This window comes from Macaca thibetana, chromosome 1 (assembly GCF_024542745.1).
Source record: "Macaca thibetana thibetana isolate TM-01 chromosome 1, ASM2454274v1, whole genome shotgun sequence".
In the NCBI taxonomy this organism is placed as follows: domain Eukaryota; kingdom Metazoa; phylum Chordata; class Mammalia; order Primates; family Cercopithecidae; genus Macaca; species Macaca thibetana.
The window spans coordinates 40,694,879-40,712,786 of NC_065578.1; the positions used below are offsets into that span (position 1 = coordinate 40,694,879).

At 46.8% G+C, this 17,908-nt stretch overlaps 2 protein-coding genes across 5 annotated transcripts in view; one reads left to right on the plus strand and one right to left on the minus strand.

Moving 5' to 3' along the window:
* PPCS (phosphopantothenoylcysteine synthetase) overlaps window positions 1–17,908 on the plus strand; it is a 1,013,452-nt gene that overhangs the window by 174,945 nt on the left and 820,599 nt on the right. The window lies entirely within an intron of this gene.
* HIVEP3 (HIVEP zinc finger 3) overlaps window positions 1–17,908 on the minus strand; it is a 423,170-nt gene that overhangs the window by 115,590 nt on the left and 289,672 nt on the right. For both annotated transcript variants that reach the window (XM_050797267.1, XM_050797283.1), the window contains one exon: window positions 9,009–9,207. The gene's annotated coding sequence lies outside the window, so the exon portion shown is untranslated. The remainder of the gene's footprint in view (window positions 1–9,008; window positions 9,208–17,908) is intronic.

The window sequence follows — 17,908 nt, forward strand, 5'->3', positions numbered from 1 at the left end:
TAAGCTTTAGTCCCAAGAATATCTGTTGGGCTGGGCACGGTGGCTCAAGCCTGTAATCCCAGCACTTTGGGAGGCCGAGATGGGCGGATCACGAGGTCAGGAGATGGACACCATCCTGGCTAACCCGGTGAAAACCCGTCTCTACTAAAAAATACAAAAAACTAGCCGGGCGAGGTGGTGGGCGCCTGTAGTCCCAGCTACTTGGGAGGCTGAGGCAGGAGAATGGCGTGAACCCGGGAGGCGGAGCTTGCAGTGAGCTGAGATCCGGCCACTGCACTCCAGCCTGGGCGACAGAGCGAGACTCCGTCTCACGAAAAAAAAAAAAAAGAATATCTGTTGAATGAATAAAAGAGACGGAAGGAAAGGAGGAAAGGTGCTAAGGCAGACACAGGAGAGGAGGACAAAGGCTTGGGAGCACCGAAACGATCCCAGGGAGGCATGCCAAACAGAGCCCGAACAGAGGCAAGACGGCAGGGCTTGTCCTGACAGGTGGCACAGGTGGGTCCAGTTTCCGCTCGCTCTCCCACACCTGCAGCTACGCTGGCCAGGAGCACAAACCTCAAGCAAACAGAAACTCGTGATTTCAGTTTTAGTTTGATTGACATTTTTATTTACCCATGACATAATTTCTTTTAGGTTAGCTGGCTTTATTCTAAAGAGCGGCCCAAACTAAATTGCCTAGGTGACTGGCTGTTCAAATCTCCCTTTTCTGATCTCCTGTCCTGCCCTGCCTCTCCTCTCACTTGTCTGAGCACTTCTCTGACTCTTCCATCCAAGCCTTTTCTTCCTAGATGCCTGTGTTCAGTCCTCAAGTGTTGGTCTCTAATCCCCTGCTTTTCTCTCTCTGCACTGCTCTCCTTGACTTGGTAGCAGCTTCCACAGCTGCACACATCACCTGCCCCGCCCAGCACTCCCCAGTCCTGCATTTCCAGCAGCTCTCACATTCAATATGCTTAGTGCCCCACTCATCTTTTCACTCCTCTGTCTGGTAAACCTTCACGCTTGCGACACTAGCGCTACATCTAAACTCCACTCTCCTTTGTCCTCATAGCACCCATTCACCCAGCCACTCACCCTCCACCCCTACCCTTTCCCTCAAGCAAACAGAAACCCTCATTTGTTCAACAGTTACTGACCAACCACTACTGTGCACTAGGCAGTGCTGGGTACCAGAAGCATTCCCCTTGGCCTTTTCTTTTTCCACCTGTGGCACCTGCAGGACCAGCCGAGGCCCTGAGATTGGGAGAGGAAGCCTGTTCCAGAACTGGTCAGCCCCACACCTGCAAGTAATTCACAGTGTGACGCTGGGCAAGTCACTTGCCACCTCTAAGCTTGGGTGTTCCCATCTGCCCTTTGGGAGCATTATTCACTCCCACCTCACCTGTCCCCAGTCCGGCTGGGAAAGGCATCACCCGGCTTCCTACAGGTGACACCAGTCTGAATAATACTTGTGGTGCACCCGTAGCCATGGTGCAGCCTCTTCCTCCCACAGACCATGGCCTTGACCCCCTTCAGCCTCCTGGCCTCCAGTATGGGACAGAGCCCTGGAATCTGCATTTTAAAGAAACTCAAGGTATTTCTGTTATGGGAGGGTGTGTGGACTACACTTGGAGAAATTCTGGCTGACAGGATAAAGTCTAAGCTTCCTCACCACCCCCAACTCATTGATGAAACCTTTGCCCTGCTTTCCAGTACTGGCCCCCCTGTCTTCCAACGGAGGGCCCACAGCTATGGCCAGACTGATCTGTTCACTCCCCACCCTGAGCCCAGCAGTGGGCCTGCTCTTCTTCTTCTTCTTTTGTTTTGTTTTGTTTTGTTTTTTGATACAGGGTCTTGCTCTGTCCCTCAGGCTGCAGTGCAGTGGTGTAATCACAGCTCACTGCAGCTTCCATCTCCTGGGCTCAAGCCATCCACCCGCCTCAGCCTCAATATTTAGAACTACAGGAGTATGACCACTACATCTGGCTAAATTTTTATTTTTCTAGTTTTTGAGATGAGGTCTCACTACCTTGCCCATTCTAGTCTCAAACTCCCAGGCTCAGGTGATCCTCCTGCCTCAGCCTCCCAAGTAGCTGGGATTAGAGGCCTAAGCCTCCAGGCCTGCTCAGGTCTGCTCTTCTCTTATGATTTCCCCAACTTGGAGAGACCTCCTGACCTCCCTATCTCTGCAAGTCTCTTTCCCATCCTGCAACAACCAACTGAAATACCTTCACCTTCCTTTGTCAAGCTCAGAATCGCCACTTGACATGAGTTAGGGCCAAACACATGGGCCATCATCATTTCCTGCCTGGATTGCTGGCTGGCTTTTGACTGGCTCGTATCCTAGCTTCCTAAGCTGACTGTGAGCTCCGTGAGGCCAACCATCCATCTTGCAGATCCTTGTGTTCAATAACAAATGCTTACTGAGAACTTGCAGAAACCTATACAGCACCCTGCTGGGTGTACAGAAGAGGAAGGCCCAACCCCTGCCTAGAGGGGAGCCCCTCTCATGGAGAGACAGACGGAACTTGCATATATGACCAGGGTAGAAATAAAGACAGGGTACCACAGAATCCCAGAGTAAGGGTCCTAATGCCATGGGGGAGGGGCACTCAGGGGGCAGGGAAGGAAAACTCAGAAAGAGGGAGGAGCACACGCAAAGGATTAAAGTGTGACATGTTCTGCACAAGAGCAGGGGTGGGGAAGGAAGAAGGATGGAGATAACGGGAATAGGCTGGACTAGGAATGCTGAGCTAAGGGTCTGGATTCATCCTGTAGGTCAAGGGTTGGCAAATCCAGCCGGTTGCCTGTTTTCATACATAAATTTTTACTGGAACACAGCCACGCCCATTTTTTACATATTATCTGTGGTTGCTTCCAGGCTGCAATGACAAAGTCAAGAGAGACCAAATGGCCTGTAAAGCTTCAAATACTATCTGGCCATTCAGAGCAAAAGAATGCTCATTCCTGCCATAGGCGTTGGAAGCTATGGGTGGATTTTAAGCAGCAGATAGCAGGGTCAGATTTGTGTTTCATGTTTCTATCACTCTGGGATCACGCTGGGATCACGCTGGGATGGGCTGGAGCAGGCAAGCCAGGGGAAAGGGAAGGTGGCTGGGAGGCTGGTCCAGTTGTCCAGGAAGGGGATGGAGATCAACAACAACATTGCTGTTTTTTAATTAAGAGATTCATTAAGAGTTGCTATGTGCCCACACTGGGCTGTGCCCTTCATACATATTCATTTAATCTGCACAGTAACTGCTGGATATAGCTAGAGTTGCTATCTCCATCCTACTGAAGAGGCACAGAGAAGTGAAGTCACTTGCCCAAGGTCACGCAGCTAGTATGCGACAGAGCCTGGATGCAAACCCAGTGTTCCAAACCTGAGCTGGGGCCCTCAGTGCCAAGCCCCAGGGCTTCAGGGTCGAGCATGTTTTTGGCAACAGATCCCTTCGAGCCTCCCTGGGAATACACAGAACACAAATCCTCTAAAGGAGAAAATCTACCCCAGCCGAGTCAGGCAGGAAGTGGGAGGCAGCAGTGTGGCTATTTTGGAGAAGCGACACGAGAAACCACGAAACTTCCTACCTGTCCCGTTTTGCTCCCATCTGTCCTCGGAAACAAGGCTGCCCCTCTCTAAGATAAAAAGGTGTTTCTCCCCACACGGTGGCTCTGCCACTGGTGGTGGGAGAGAGAGCACTAAGCTTAGCACACACTTGCTATTTTTAAAGGGCTGTATAAACAAACAGGGCTATGTAAATAAGAAAAAAATGAGGTCATCCTTTTAAAACCTAAAAATGTCCCTTTTCTATGGGGTGAGCAGCACAACCTCAGAAAGCACTGGGGCTTTTCTATCCCCTTGGGGCTTGTCTAGCCCATGGCCTCCAAAAACCTGGCTCTGTTCCTTGTACCCACTGAGGGAAGGGCAGGCGGCCTGGGAGTCAGGACTCCTGGGTTTCATTCCTGGGTCAGTGGGCTTTGCCTCAAATGCCTAAGGCCAATGTCCAATCCCAGCCACCACCGTCCTGGGGCCACGTCGGTCTCTCACAAACACGGCCCATGCTCCAGGCCCTCCTCCTCCTGTGCCAGCCCTGGCTGATTCTCCCGGCCCCTCTGCTGTCCTTTTACCTCCTCACTGCCTCACACCTTGACCTGTTGAATGACCACAGAGGCTCTCTGCGTGCCGATCAGAAGTGACATATATGCTCCCCACCCCCACTTCTCTGCACACATGTTTACCTTGCTCCATGCTCTTCTGCACCTTTTCTTCCAAGGCGCAGGCCAGAAGTCATTAAAGCAGCCCCAGGAGCTGGGTTTGCTCATCAACAACTGCTGGGAGACATCCCAAGCCTCTGCAGAAGCTCACATGGCCTCCCTGGGTTGCCAGAGTACTGTTTCCACTACTGACTGCTCTCTCCATGCACCATCTCAACTTCTCCCCTCCCCATCTCTCCTCCTTCCTCCTCTGCCTCCAGCTCTCAGAGTCCATGGCCCCTCCATTATCCTCAAGTACAAAGATGAGAACCACCAATATTTGCTGAAGGGGTAGTCTCCAGATTGTGTTCCATGGAAGTGTTTCGGAGGCTCTTCAAATGTTCCTTGAGAATGTTATTCTAAAAGCACAGTTTGACTCCAATTTTAACAGAAAATGACCATGTACACATATTCAAACACGCTCTATATCACATGGGAACACACTGAATACAGCCAGCAAGTGCTGCTGGTTTAATTTGGTTTGTGCAGACCTCAGATTAAGGTCTGGGTAGATGGTGACCTTCACTGTCGAAATGTGTCTTCAGTTAGGAAGAGTGGAGCTCTTTACTGGGTAGCTTTGTGTTGTCATTTTTTAAATTCAAGACCGTGTATGCATACGTAAAACCATACAAGCAAGTACACTCTGAAGCTTTCAATGATAAGGCAATGTATTATGTGGATTATCATGAAAATATCATAAATGATGGGGGGGGCTTCCTGTCTGACTTGTGTGTGAGATGGTGTAATAGGAAGGAATTCAAGCAGTTGCTTGATATTGTCACTGATGCAAACCAGAATTCCCTTCTACTCCTCCCCAGATGCCCAGACAATGCTGAACTGAAGACCATTCTGTGGCTTTAAGGCAAGCTGTTAACAATCTGTTACCATTCACATCATGTTAAGGATGTGATTTAGAATTCCTTGGCCAGGTGTAGTGGCTCATGCCTGTAATCCCAGCACTTTGGGAGGTCGAGGTGGGTGGATCACAAGGTCAGGAGTTTGAGACCAGCCTGGCCGACATGGTGAAACCCCATATCTACTAAAAATACAAAAATTAGCCAGCGTGGTGGCACGCACCTGTAAGCCTAGCTACTCGGGAGGCTAGAGCAGGAGAATAGCTTGAACCTGGGAGGCAGAGATTGCAGTGAGCCGAGATCATGCCATTGCACTCCAGCCTGAGTGACGGAGCAAGACTCCGTCTCAAAAAAAAAAAAAAAAAAAAAAAAAAGAATTCCTTAATACTTTGCAGCCAAGCCAAATGAAACAAGGAAGAAAAAGGAATATTAGATATTGCAGCTGATACAGCAATACAATGATGATCTAGGACAGAGGTCAGCCAATTTCTTCTGAAAAGGGCCAAATAGTAAGAACTTTAGACTTTGTGAAACAGACAGTCACAGGCAGCCATAGATAATGCATCAAAAAATGGTGTGGCTATGTTCCAATAAAACTTTACAGAATCATGCAGCAGCCTGGATTAGGCCCACAGGCAATAGTTTGCCAATTCCTGATCTAGAACCTCAGATTTCAATGTGTTCGTGCATCAAAACAGAGGCATCGTTAATAACATAATAAATGTAACTTCCATAATAAATAATATACAAATGTCAAAAACTTGACAGCCAGGTGTGGTGGTCCATGCCTGTACTCCCAGCTACTCAGGAAGCTGAGGTGGGAGGATCCCTTCAACCCAGGAGTTTGAGGTTGCAGTGAGCTATGATCACACCACTGCACTCCAGCCTGGGCAACAGAGCAAGACAGTATATATTTAATTAAAAAAAAAAAAAGCCTTTTGCATCTGACTTAAATTAGACTAAGTCTAAAACGCAATCATTTGGAGATAAGAAATAGGAATAAAAATGAGAATTTTTAAACAATGTTAAAAATTTGAACTTAAAAAATAAATGTATTCATAAACCGTCACTTTAACCTGTTTTATATATTGACATTCCATGCAAAATTTGGCTTTTAAAAATAGCTTCTAAGACTATAAAAGTTTGAAAACTGCTCAAGTTTCTCATTACTGAGAAATTGCTTCCATATCCATTTTCAAATGAGATCTGTCCTCTAGTTCCTCATTCAGAAATCACATTTACTCTGGAGAGAGCCCCACTTCTGGCCCCTTCTGAAGAGCGGCTGTGACTCCATGTTTCCCTGCCCTCGGTAATTCCACACATAGCTGTGCCCAAGCCTCCCATGGTGCTGATGGGCCGCACTGCCCTCCCCACCGGGGCGTCTGCAGCACTGCAGGCCTCTGTCTTGTTTGGATGCCATATATCCCAGCTCCTCCCTGGTGGCTGGGAGGGCCGTGCCAGCAGTGGCCATGATCACCTGGACTCCAGCAGCACCAAGTCAGCACCTCATTAATCACAGGCACTTTCTTCCCCAGGGAGAGCACAGGCAGAGGCAGGAGCCAGGTTTCTCACTGGAACTGACAGCTCATTTCCCTCTGGGCAAGTCCCATACTCTACAGATTCTTCCAAGCAGCTGGCTGAGCCCACATGGACAAACACAGAGAGTCTGGGCATGAAGCGGGGGGAGGGGAGGGAAATGCCAGGTCTGCAGAGGACCCCCCATCTAGACTCCCTGGACAGTTCCCCCATATCTCTGGCTTGCATCCCTCAGAGGTTTCCGCTTCTGGACTAGTTCAAGTATCTGCTGTACACCTCATGGAATGGACCCAGATCCTGTCCTGAGACTGCTCATGAGACCCTAAATGGCAGTGATAGGCACAGAAGGAAACAAGTGCTAAATCCAGGTACCAGGAAGTGCCTACCCAGGATGCCGAGCCAGATGCCCCACTCATTACAGCATGACTGATTCCTGTGAACATGTAGACATTCCTGGGGAAGGGTTCATCCTTGAAGCTGCCATTGTTTTTCTTCAGGTAGCATCTTGGTGGAGAAAAAAGTGCTAGGTCTTTTGTAACCAGAGGCTCTGCCCCTTACCATCTGTGTAGCTGTCTTTAAACTACTGAACCTCTCTGTGCTCAGTTTCCTTATGTGCACAACAGGGGCAACAGGACCAGACTCACTGAGGTTTGGGAAGGACTCGAACCTGTCTGTAAAGTACCAACCATGTGGGCAGCAGCATCGGTTCCCGTGCTTCACCCTGACCTCAGGTACGCAGCACTGGAGCCAGAGGGCAGGGCATGCAGAGGACACAGGGCTGTAATTGGGAGAGCAGGGTGGTGGCCAAACTGCCCACATGCACCAGAAGGGCGGCTCACATTTGGGGAGTCCCTGTTACGTGGCTGGCAACATTCTAGGGGCCTTCCCCAGCAACCCTGCGAGGCAGGTATCACTGCCAGCCTCATTTTGCAAGTGAGAAGGATGAGGCAGAGATGGAGCAATTTGCCTCTTAAACCAGTAAGTGCCTCACACAACCACTAAGAGTCGGGGCTGGGATTTGAACTCAGGGTGGGTCTACACTGTTAAGTACCACAACAAACATCGCCTTTCAAAATGAGGCTCCAATGTGCAGTTCTTCCTTGGAATCCAGGGAATGATTCCTTTACCTCCTCAGGAGAACCCTGGTCTAGGCCTGGGGTTGGTAGGCCCAAGCTGTCATATTGTGGGCAGAGGCCCAGGCCCCAGCCAACCCACAGTCCAGGCAGCAACAGTGATGTCATCTCTGAGGACTGCCTGTGGCTCCATCCCCTTCTCTATACAGTGAGGAAACTTCAGCTTTCAGAGAAGCGGAAGAGTCACTGCTCCTGGCATGCCAGGCTGGGAAATGTCACCTTGGAAATCACAGCTGGGACCACAGACCCAAACACAGGAAAGGATGAGCATCTCCAGGGCCCCAGAAAGAGGCCCTGGAGTACCCAAGCCTTGACTGCATCAGAATCAACATAGATTCCTGCGTCCCCAACCCCCAAGAGTCTGATGCAGAGGGCACGGGTAAGCCAGAGAACTCCCTCCCTCCCTCCCTCCCTTCGTCGTACCAGGCACCCTCTCTCTGATCCCCAGCTCTCTGGGTGATTCTGGCTCTCCAAACCAGAGAAAACATCCAAGGACTTGTTCTTGACCCAACGAGCTTCTAATACTGCACACCTAACCTGTACTGCAGCCTGAACATCTAGCCTGAAACCACAGCACATACCTGAAGATCTAAATGCATATATAAACATAAGCTGATACCCGGCCTCTCCCCAGGCCCATTTGATCACTATCTCGGGAGCTGGGGCCCTGCTGTTGAAATTGCTGAAATTCCAAGAATCATTGCCCCAAACCTGACATCCTTTCAATTCTTTACAACTTGGGGGCAGGTGGGGTGAGAAAGGGGACCGAAGACCTGCTGTTATGTCTCTAACTCCCATGATGCTCCTCTGACTAGGCATTGGGTGGGCAGTGGGTGGTCTTCAGGCAAGAGCCATTATGTAGGAGAAGAGGGTAGAGCTCTGGCTATCCGGAGGACACAGTTGGACTGGCTTGTGGAGGCTGTGGCCCCTTGAGAGGGGGCTGTGGCCCTTTGAGAGGAAATGTGTCCTTTGCCAGGACAGAATTGAAACTGAGGAACTGGGAAGGGCAGGACTGCATTTCATGGGAGACAGCGTGAGGAGGAGCAGCCAGTGGCTGGTACTCAAGGTCTCTACTCCTGACCAGGAAAGGTTCAGGACTTCCAGAACAACTTTCACAGAGGCATCAGGAAGGCAACGATAGCACTAATAATAACAATAATACATTTTTCAGAGGAAGAACTAAGCAAGCTCATGCAAGACAGACCAACATGGCGCCTGGCAAGCATATTCAGCAACAGCCCCCATTTCCCACCTGTGCTGAAGGCACCACTTCCGATGACCAAAACTGAAACGCTGTTCTCTCTGAAAGCCAGCATTCATGTCCACTCCTGCGGCAGCCGCCCTCCTCCTAGGCGCCGCTCTTCCCACCAGAGGGGCGGGCTTGCTTGGCCGGGACCCCGCGAGGCTCCTCCATGAACTAGGTTGAGGCTGCTGGGTTTGTGCCTCCAATCCTGCAGGAGATGATTGAGAAACATGGTCAAAGAGTTTTCTTGGTCAACTTTTTTAGACACAGAACAATCCCTGCCTGGTCCCCGGAGGACCAAGCCCCCAACTGCTCCCAAGCGGCTTTACTTGGTATAGGGCCTGATCCCCACATCCCCCTACTTTGCACCCAACACTTAACTTCTCTGAGCCTCTATTTCTTCACTGGTGTGGTAGGCAGAATTCTAAGATGGCCCTCAAGATTTCTGGTTCCCCTGGTGCACAGACCCTCCATAGCCCCCAGGACCGTGAATAGGATGGATGGTTGGGTTATGTTACAGGGCACAACTGACCTTAATAGAGGGGGATTATCCGGGCCTGGCCTGATACGAAAGCCCTTTAAAAACAGAATTTGCAGGAAATGCCATTCTGGACATCAGCCTTGGGAAAGTATTTATGGCTAAGTCCTCAAAAGCAATTGCAACAAAAACAAAAATTGGCAAGTGGGCCTAATTAAACTGAAGAGCGTCTGCACAGCAAAAGAAACTATCAACAGAGCAAACAGATAACCTACAGAATGGGAGAAAATGTCTACAAACTGTGCATCCAACAAAGATCTAATATTCAGAATCTATAAGGAACTTAAACAATTCAACAAGCAAAACCCAAATAATCCCATTAAAAAGTAGGCAAAGGACACGAATAGACATTTCTCAAAAGAAGACACACAAGTGGCTAACAAATAGGAAAAAAATGCTCAACATCACTAATCATCAGAGAAATGCAAATCAAAACCACAGTGAGATACCATCTCGCACCAGTCAGAATGTCTATTATTAAAAAGGCAAAAAAACAACAGATGCTGGCGAGACTGTGGAGAAAAGGGAATGCTTATATGCGGTTGGTAGGAATGTAAGGTAGCTCGGTCACTGTGGAAAGCAGTTTGGAAATGTCTCAAAGAACTTCAAACAGAACTACCATTTGACCCAGCAATTCCATTGCTGAGTATATACCCAAAGGAAAATAAGTTATTCTGCCAAAAAGACACACGCACTTGTATGTTCACCCCAGCACTATTCACAATAGCAAAGACATGGAATCAACCCACATGCCCACGAGTGGTGGACGAGGTGAAGAACATGTGATACATATACACCATGGAATATTATGCAGTCACAAAAAAGAACAAAATCATGTCCTTGACAGCACCATGGACGTACCTGGAGGCCATTATCCTAAGAGAATTAACACAGGAACAGAAAATCAAATACCATGTGTTTTCACCTATAAGCAGGAGCTAAACATTGGGTACACATGGACATAAAGATGGGAACGACAGACACTAGTAACTACTGGGTGGGGGAGAGAGAGGGAGGGACAAGGGCTGAAAAACTACCTAGTGGGTACTATGCTCACTACCTGGGTGACGTGATCATTCTACCCCAAACCTCAGCATCACACAATGTACCGAAACCTGCACATGTACCCCCAAATCTAATAGAAAAATTGAAATTATTTTTAAAAAGCAGAATTTTCTCTGGCTAATCACAGGAAAGGAAGTCAGATTAGGATCTGGAGAAAGCTTCACCATACCCTCACCACCCTGAAGATGCAGGGTCGTATGGAAAGGATTGGCCCGCAGGTTCCAGGAGCTGACAGCAACCCTGGCTGATGACCAGCAAAAAACAGGATCTCAGTCCTACCATTGTAGGGAACTGAGTCTCGTCAACACCTTGAATGAGCTTGGAAAGCAGAATGTTCCCCAGGGCTTTCAGACGAGAACTCGGCCCGCCAACACCTTGATTCAGCCCTGAGCAGAGAATCCAGCCACTCTGTAGCAGACTTCTACCCTACAGATCCGTGAACTAACAAATGGGTGTTATTCTAAGTCACTAAATTGGAGGTAATTTGTTATGCAGCAAGAGAAAACTAATACAATCGGGAAAAGTGACTCATATTCAAGCATGTGTGGCAATGAAATACAATAATAGACATAAAAGCATATTGTATTCCCCAAATCACAAAATAAAACAGGCCAAGGGAGGCCTGTTTCAGGGCAGGAGCTCAACAGTGATTCCTGAACGAATACGCAAATGAGTACTGGCGTTTAATAATCGACTTGCCGGGCTGTTGTAAGGATCAAATAAGGAAATACAGAGGAAGGTGCTTTGTAAACTAGAAAGGCCAAGTTGTTTCAGTCAGTGGTGGTGTGGCCTGTCATATCCACGCCGTGCTCTTTTTTTTTTTTTTTTTTTTTTTTTTTTTTGAGACAGAGTCTCGCTCTGCCGCCCAGGCTGGAGTGCAGTGGTGTGATCTTGGCTCACTGCAAGCTCCGCCTCCCGGGTTCACGCCATTCTCCTGCCTCAGCCTCCTGAGTAGCTGGGACTACAGGTGCCCGCCACCTCGCCCGGCTAGTTTTTTTGTATTTTTTTTTTTAGTAGAGACGGGGTTTCACCGTGTCAGCCAGGATGTATCCACGCCGTGCTCTTTAGAGGATGCTCTGGTTTGCCCACTGCAGGCAGTGTGGTGGGATGGATGAGAAAGTGGCTTCCAGGGCCAGGTATACCTGGTTCAAATCCAGCCCTTCCACTTCTGACATCTGCAGCTTGAGAAAGTTGCATTGCCTTGCTGTGCCTGGCAAGTGGGGCTAAGAATGGTGAGTGCCTTCCAGGGCCCGTACTTTCATGAGTCTGTATGTGGAAAAGGGCTGGAACAATGCCTGGCATGGCCCATGTAACTGCTCTGAATATTATCTCAAAGTGGAACCCAATAATCTGGGTCTGGAGTAACCTGCACACAGGCCTGGGGCACTGTTACCTTTCTCCTCTTGGGCACCCTGCTTTTTATTCACACAGCCTCAGAATCACGTTTGGCAACCATATCACACTGCTGATTCCTACAGAGCATACAGGTCACCGATGCCCCCCTGCTGTCCCCTTCCCAATGTACCTGCTGCTGTGAAACCCAGCCAGTCCCATCCTACCCCCAGGGCAGCATCGCAGCACCACACAGTGGAGAGGCTTGCTCTGTGGCTCTGTCTGTCAATCAGTTCCTGATTCTGCCGTCCGAACCAGCCCAACTTCTCACTACTCTGCGGGTTTCTGTCCTCCCCAATCTGACCTCGTGCCCTCCAACAGATTGCAGTTATTCATCAAAATGGCTGTGCTCTCTTCCTCCCAGTGTAGAAATACTCGCTTCTCAGAACATGCTATTCTACAAACACAATCTACAGTTTTCTACCTCCGAGCTTTGGCCCAGGCAGCCTCTTCTGCATGGAACGCTACTCCCCTTCCTCTGCAATCATGCCCACCTGGCTGAATCCTGCCCATCTTCCCTCAGGAGGCTCAGCCAGCTCCCACAAAATTGGACCTAAGTTCTGCCTCCCCAGAATACCCAAAGCACATTTGCTGGGCCTCTCCTAAGGTAAATAACAGCATTCACTGTGCTCAGCCACTGCTTAAAGCCCTTCTAGATTGCATACAGCTCAGGCAGGGTCATTCTGACTCACTCCCTCACCCCGAGTATGGCCCGTCACACACAGTCAGTGTGGAACAATTCTCTTTAGCGCCCAATTTGGTTGTTCATTCATTTAACAGATGTCCACTCAATGCCTATTTTGGGTAGAGCTGGGTTGTAGGTGCCAGCATTAATAGATGGCAAAGATTTAGTCCCTATCTTCAAGGGGAGCACAGAGTAGGGGTAGTCAGTTTTGATGGTGTCTGAATGTGTGAGAGAGAGAAAAAAGAAAGAGGATATTTAAAACAAAGGGAGTCATGTAAGAAAAGACAGATCTCTTGACCTTGTCATCCACCTGTCTCGGCCTCCTAAAGTGCTGGGGATTACAGGCATGGGCAACCACGCCTGGCAGATCATGAGGTCAAGAGATCGAGACCATCATGGCCAACATGGTGAAACCCTGTCTCTACTAAAAATACAAAAATTAGCTGGGCATGGTGGCACATGCCTGCAGTCTCAGGTACTTGGGAGGGTGAGGCAGGAGAATTGCTTGAACCTGGGAGACGGAGGTTGCAGTGAGCCGAGATCGCGCCACTGCACTCCAGCCTGGGGGACAGAGCGAGACTCCATCTCACAAAAAAAAAAAAAAAAAAAAAGAAAAGAAAAGAAAAGAAAAGACAGAGGATCCCCAAATGGCCAGAATGTTCAAGAAAATTGCATGGTGTCCACATGGCTGGAGGTGAGGGGCGGTGACAGTGGGAGGTGCTGCGAGGGACTGGGGCATGAGGGTTTGACAGATGAAGTGGCCTGGATGTGGTGGTGCTGTGGAGTGAGGTCATTTTCATCAGTGAGGTCCTGAAGCCAGGATGAGGGGTGTGGCTTGAGGAGAAAGGATCAGGAGGAAGGAGAGACTTCTTCGGGATGCAGGGGTGAGGCTGGTGTCAGTGACTGCCCCCAGTCTCCTCCTCCATGGCAGGTCAGAGGGCTGCCCACCACACCCGCGTCCAGGTCACCAGAAAATGTCACACACACCTGAGGGCCTAGATGGCAAACTGAGCCCATTTATCTCCCTCTTCGACCCCCTCTATGCCCCTGAAATAAAAGGAGAAATCTACAAATAAGAACAGATCCACAGTAGCACCAGCTGGCCAGAAAGTCCGAGGGAAAACAGACGAGTGGGAGTGACAGGAAATCTAATCAGAGCGAAGCTGTCCTCACCCAGCCGGGCAGGGAGGGCCCACCTGCCAGGCACCCCAGGACTTGCTCGGAGTTTCTCCATAGCAGGGCAGGCTGGAGTGGGGTCTTGAAATCCTCCCCAAAAAGAGTGGATCCTCTGAGTTTCCAAAGAGACCAAAGTGGGAGTTGGGCAGGGAGGTACTGGGAGCAGAAAGTACCTCCCCACACACCTTTCTGCCTTCAACTGCATGACTTTATTATCCCAGGAGCCTCTCTCCCTGGTAAATGGCTTGACTGTTCATCACAGAAACCTCCTGAAGGACCCATCTTCAACTCTTCAATCAACAGCTGGTGCCCTAGGATTCTCTTAATCCTTTGCCTGGCCTCAAAATCCCTTACCTCATGGTTTCCACCAGTCCTGGACTACTGTGTTCCTTACACAACCCCAACCAAGTCCCCACATTGACACACCCACCTTAAAGGGAACTGCCTGGCTTCAGAAAACCCAACCTTGCCTCCTTCCTCCCAGACAGGCCAAAGCCCTCTGGAATCGGTGCCCTCCCTTCGGCAAGTGAGAAATAAATTCAGCTTTGCCTTACCAACGAGTCTGCTGATGATATCTGGGAAGCCGGCATTTGACAGTCTCTACAAAAATGCTTGGAATCAAATGGACATTCAACTTGATATCTGCGTCATTTACAACAGGGCAAAGACCTCCGAGCTTGGAGTAAAAAGGGTTAAAACCCTTAGATCCGTTACTCAGCCAAGTCTCAAAGCCAGAGAGAAGTACTAGAATAGTGTGCCACCCACCACCCATGCATCTCTTCTTAAAAAAAAAAAAAAAAAAACTCGAGGAATTACTCCAAGGAAATAAAAATTGTACCAGAATAAGTAATTCAAAACAGGACAAGATAGGATATACAAGAAACAGGGAGAAATAATAAAAGCAGAAAAAGGTGAAGTCTAAACAAATGTTGATAATCACGATCCTATCTTGTTGGGAATTAGATGCCATTTAATTCTTGACATCAATAGAGAAATCTGCGTAAAAACTAACCATTTCTAGAAGGAAAGCAAGATGCAACCCTTTTAAACCACTGTGTGGGGGAAAGGGGAAGGGAGAAACAAAGAAAATTCTATTAATTTAACCAAGAGTAGGAAAGGAAAAATTAAACAGGAAAGAAAAAGTATAGTAAACAAAAGACACAAAATAAGATGACAAAAAACACAATAATGTGAATAAATTAAATTACTTAAAGTTAAGAGACCAGGCTGGATAAAAGGAAAAAAATCCAGCTATATGCTGTTTGGAAATAACACACTTAAAACAAATTGACAAAAAAGATGGAAATCAAATAAATGGAAAAAAGGCGAATGGCAACGAAAATAAAGAAGGAAGCCAATATTAATATCAGACAAAATGCAAAAATGTTAATTAAATACACTGAACTGGGGCCTTTTGTATTGCCAAACAGTCTATTTCTCCAAGGAGATACAAAAATCATGAACTTTTACTCTAATTGTAAACACCGAACCACAAAATGTATAAAATAAGACATTCTTGGAACCACAAGGAGGAGGTAAAGAAAGAACAGGAAATGTCTTGAGAATTATTATTTGGAACTTGATGGTATGAGTAACCTCCAAAGAAGAATACAAAGAGTTTGAAGATGTAGTTAGTAATTTTAACTTCACATACATTCAAGAAATAGAGAAAACACCTTTTTCTCAAATGTCCCTGTACTAGACTGGAAGAAAATCTCAAATCCCAAAATGCACACATTGTGCAGACCACAGCCTCAGTTCTTGATGAAATAAAATTAGACATTAACAAATAGCAAAAAATAAAAATACATAAACAAATGATACACATGATAATTTAAAAATGATTTTCTAAAAAAACTCTTGAATCAATGAGGACAGCAAAGCTATCGCAAGATAATTATAAAAGTACAACATTGAGAACCCTACTTTTCAAAATCTGTGTAGTGCAATCAAAGCTGCATCTAGAGGAAAATACAAAGCTTAAATCTTTTCATGATAAATTAAGAAAGACTGAAACTAAATGAGTTAAGCACATAACCCAAGAAACTAAAAAAGAATGAAATAAACCAAAATAATCTTGAAGAAATGAATAAAGTTGAAAATAAAATGAGTAAACGAGAAAATGACAGCAGCCACAACTATATATATATATACACACACATATATAGCTGCATACATACATGCATGTATATGTATGTGTATATATACATAGATACACACACACATATATGTATATATACACACATGTAGCTGCAAACTAAGCTTTCTGAGAAGACCAACAAAATGGACAAATTGGTGGCAAATTTGACTAGCAGTAATGGGCAAAGTCACAAATAAACATTAAGAAAGGTGATATAAACATACACATGAACATTTTGAAAAATTAAAGAGAATTTGATATGTAACTGTGTCAATGCATTTACAAGTTGGTGATTTTCTAGAAAATTATAAATTATAAAACTGAAGAAGGGGAGAAAACCTAGGTAGACTCTGATAACTATAGAAGAAACTATAGAAGAGAAGGCTGTCAAAGATGGAATTCCAGATTAGCAGAGAAAGAATGGATTATTTAAGTAAAAGCACTAGGACAACTGGCTGGCTGTTTATTCATTCAACAAATATTTATTGAGAACCTACTATGTGTTGGGCACTGTTCTGCGCACTGGGAATTCAGCAGTGAACAAAACAGAAAAGGTCGATACCCTTATGGAGCTGAGTCTGGTGAGGGGAGATGAGTAACAAACAAACCTGCAGGTAAAACAAACGGCATGGCAAATAGTGGCAGGTGTTAATAATGAAAATTAAGCAGCAAAATGGGGTAGAGAATGAGGAAGGGTGAAGAATGCCATTTTAAATAGAATACATGCACCATAGACACACAGAAATTTATATGCATTAGAGATATAAACATCCTATAAAAGCAAGTTCATGAAAATACCAGAACTATTTAAATATTTCTATAATTTAGTGTTGGAAAATAACTTTCAAAGCTCAAATTGGACCTCAGTGCTCTTAATGGAAAAGATTAATAAATCTAACTACATAAAAATATTAAGCATTACATAAAACAAAAAACCCCAGTTAATCAACAGTCAAAAAACAAATGACAGATTGGATAAAAATATTTGCAACATATATGAAAAAGTGTCAATATCCATAATATGTAATAAACATCCACAAAACAGTAAGACATATAGCCAGTAAAATGGAGAAAGAAAATGAATAGATCGTTGCTTAAGAAATAAAAATGTCTAATAAAGATATGCAAAATGCTGGCCTTGTTAATAAAGAATATATGTTAAAAATGTGGATCACTTGAGGTCGGGAGTTCGGACCAGCCTGTCCGACATGGTGAAACCGTATCTCTACTAAAAATACAAAAATTAGTTGGCCGGGCACGGTGGCTCACGCCTGTAATCCCTGCACTTTGGGAGGCCGAGGCGGGAGGATCACGAGGTCAGGAGATCGAGACCATCCTGGCTAACATGGTGAAACCCCATCTCTACTAAAATACAAAAAATTAGCCGGGCGCGGTGGTGGGCGCCTGTAGTCCCAGCTACTCGGGAGGCTGAGGCAGGAGAATGGCGCGAACCCGGGAGGCGGAGCTTGCAGTGAGCCGAGATCGTGCCACTGCACTCCAGCCTGGGTGACAGAGCAAGACTCCGCCTCAAAAAAAAAAAAAAAAAATTAGTCGAGCATGGTGGCACATGCCTGTAATCCCAGCTACTTGGGAGGCTGAGGCAGGCTGGAGAATGACTTGAAATCAGGAGGCAGAGGTTGCAGTGAGCAGCGACTGTGCCATTGCGCTCCAGCCTGGACAACAAGAGTGAAACTCCTTCTCAAAAAAAAAAAAAAAAAAAATTCAGTATCACTTTTCCCCATTTGGTTAGCAAAGAGGAAAGTGATTGCTACCATCAAGTGGTGGAGAGAGGAGTGGTCATCAAATACTTCTCAAACACTGCTGGTAGGTATAGATGAGGAGACTCTTTTAACCATGTCTACCAAAATGTATGTTGGCTCGGCAGCTTTGCAAGTGTGCACACACATCATCAT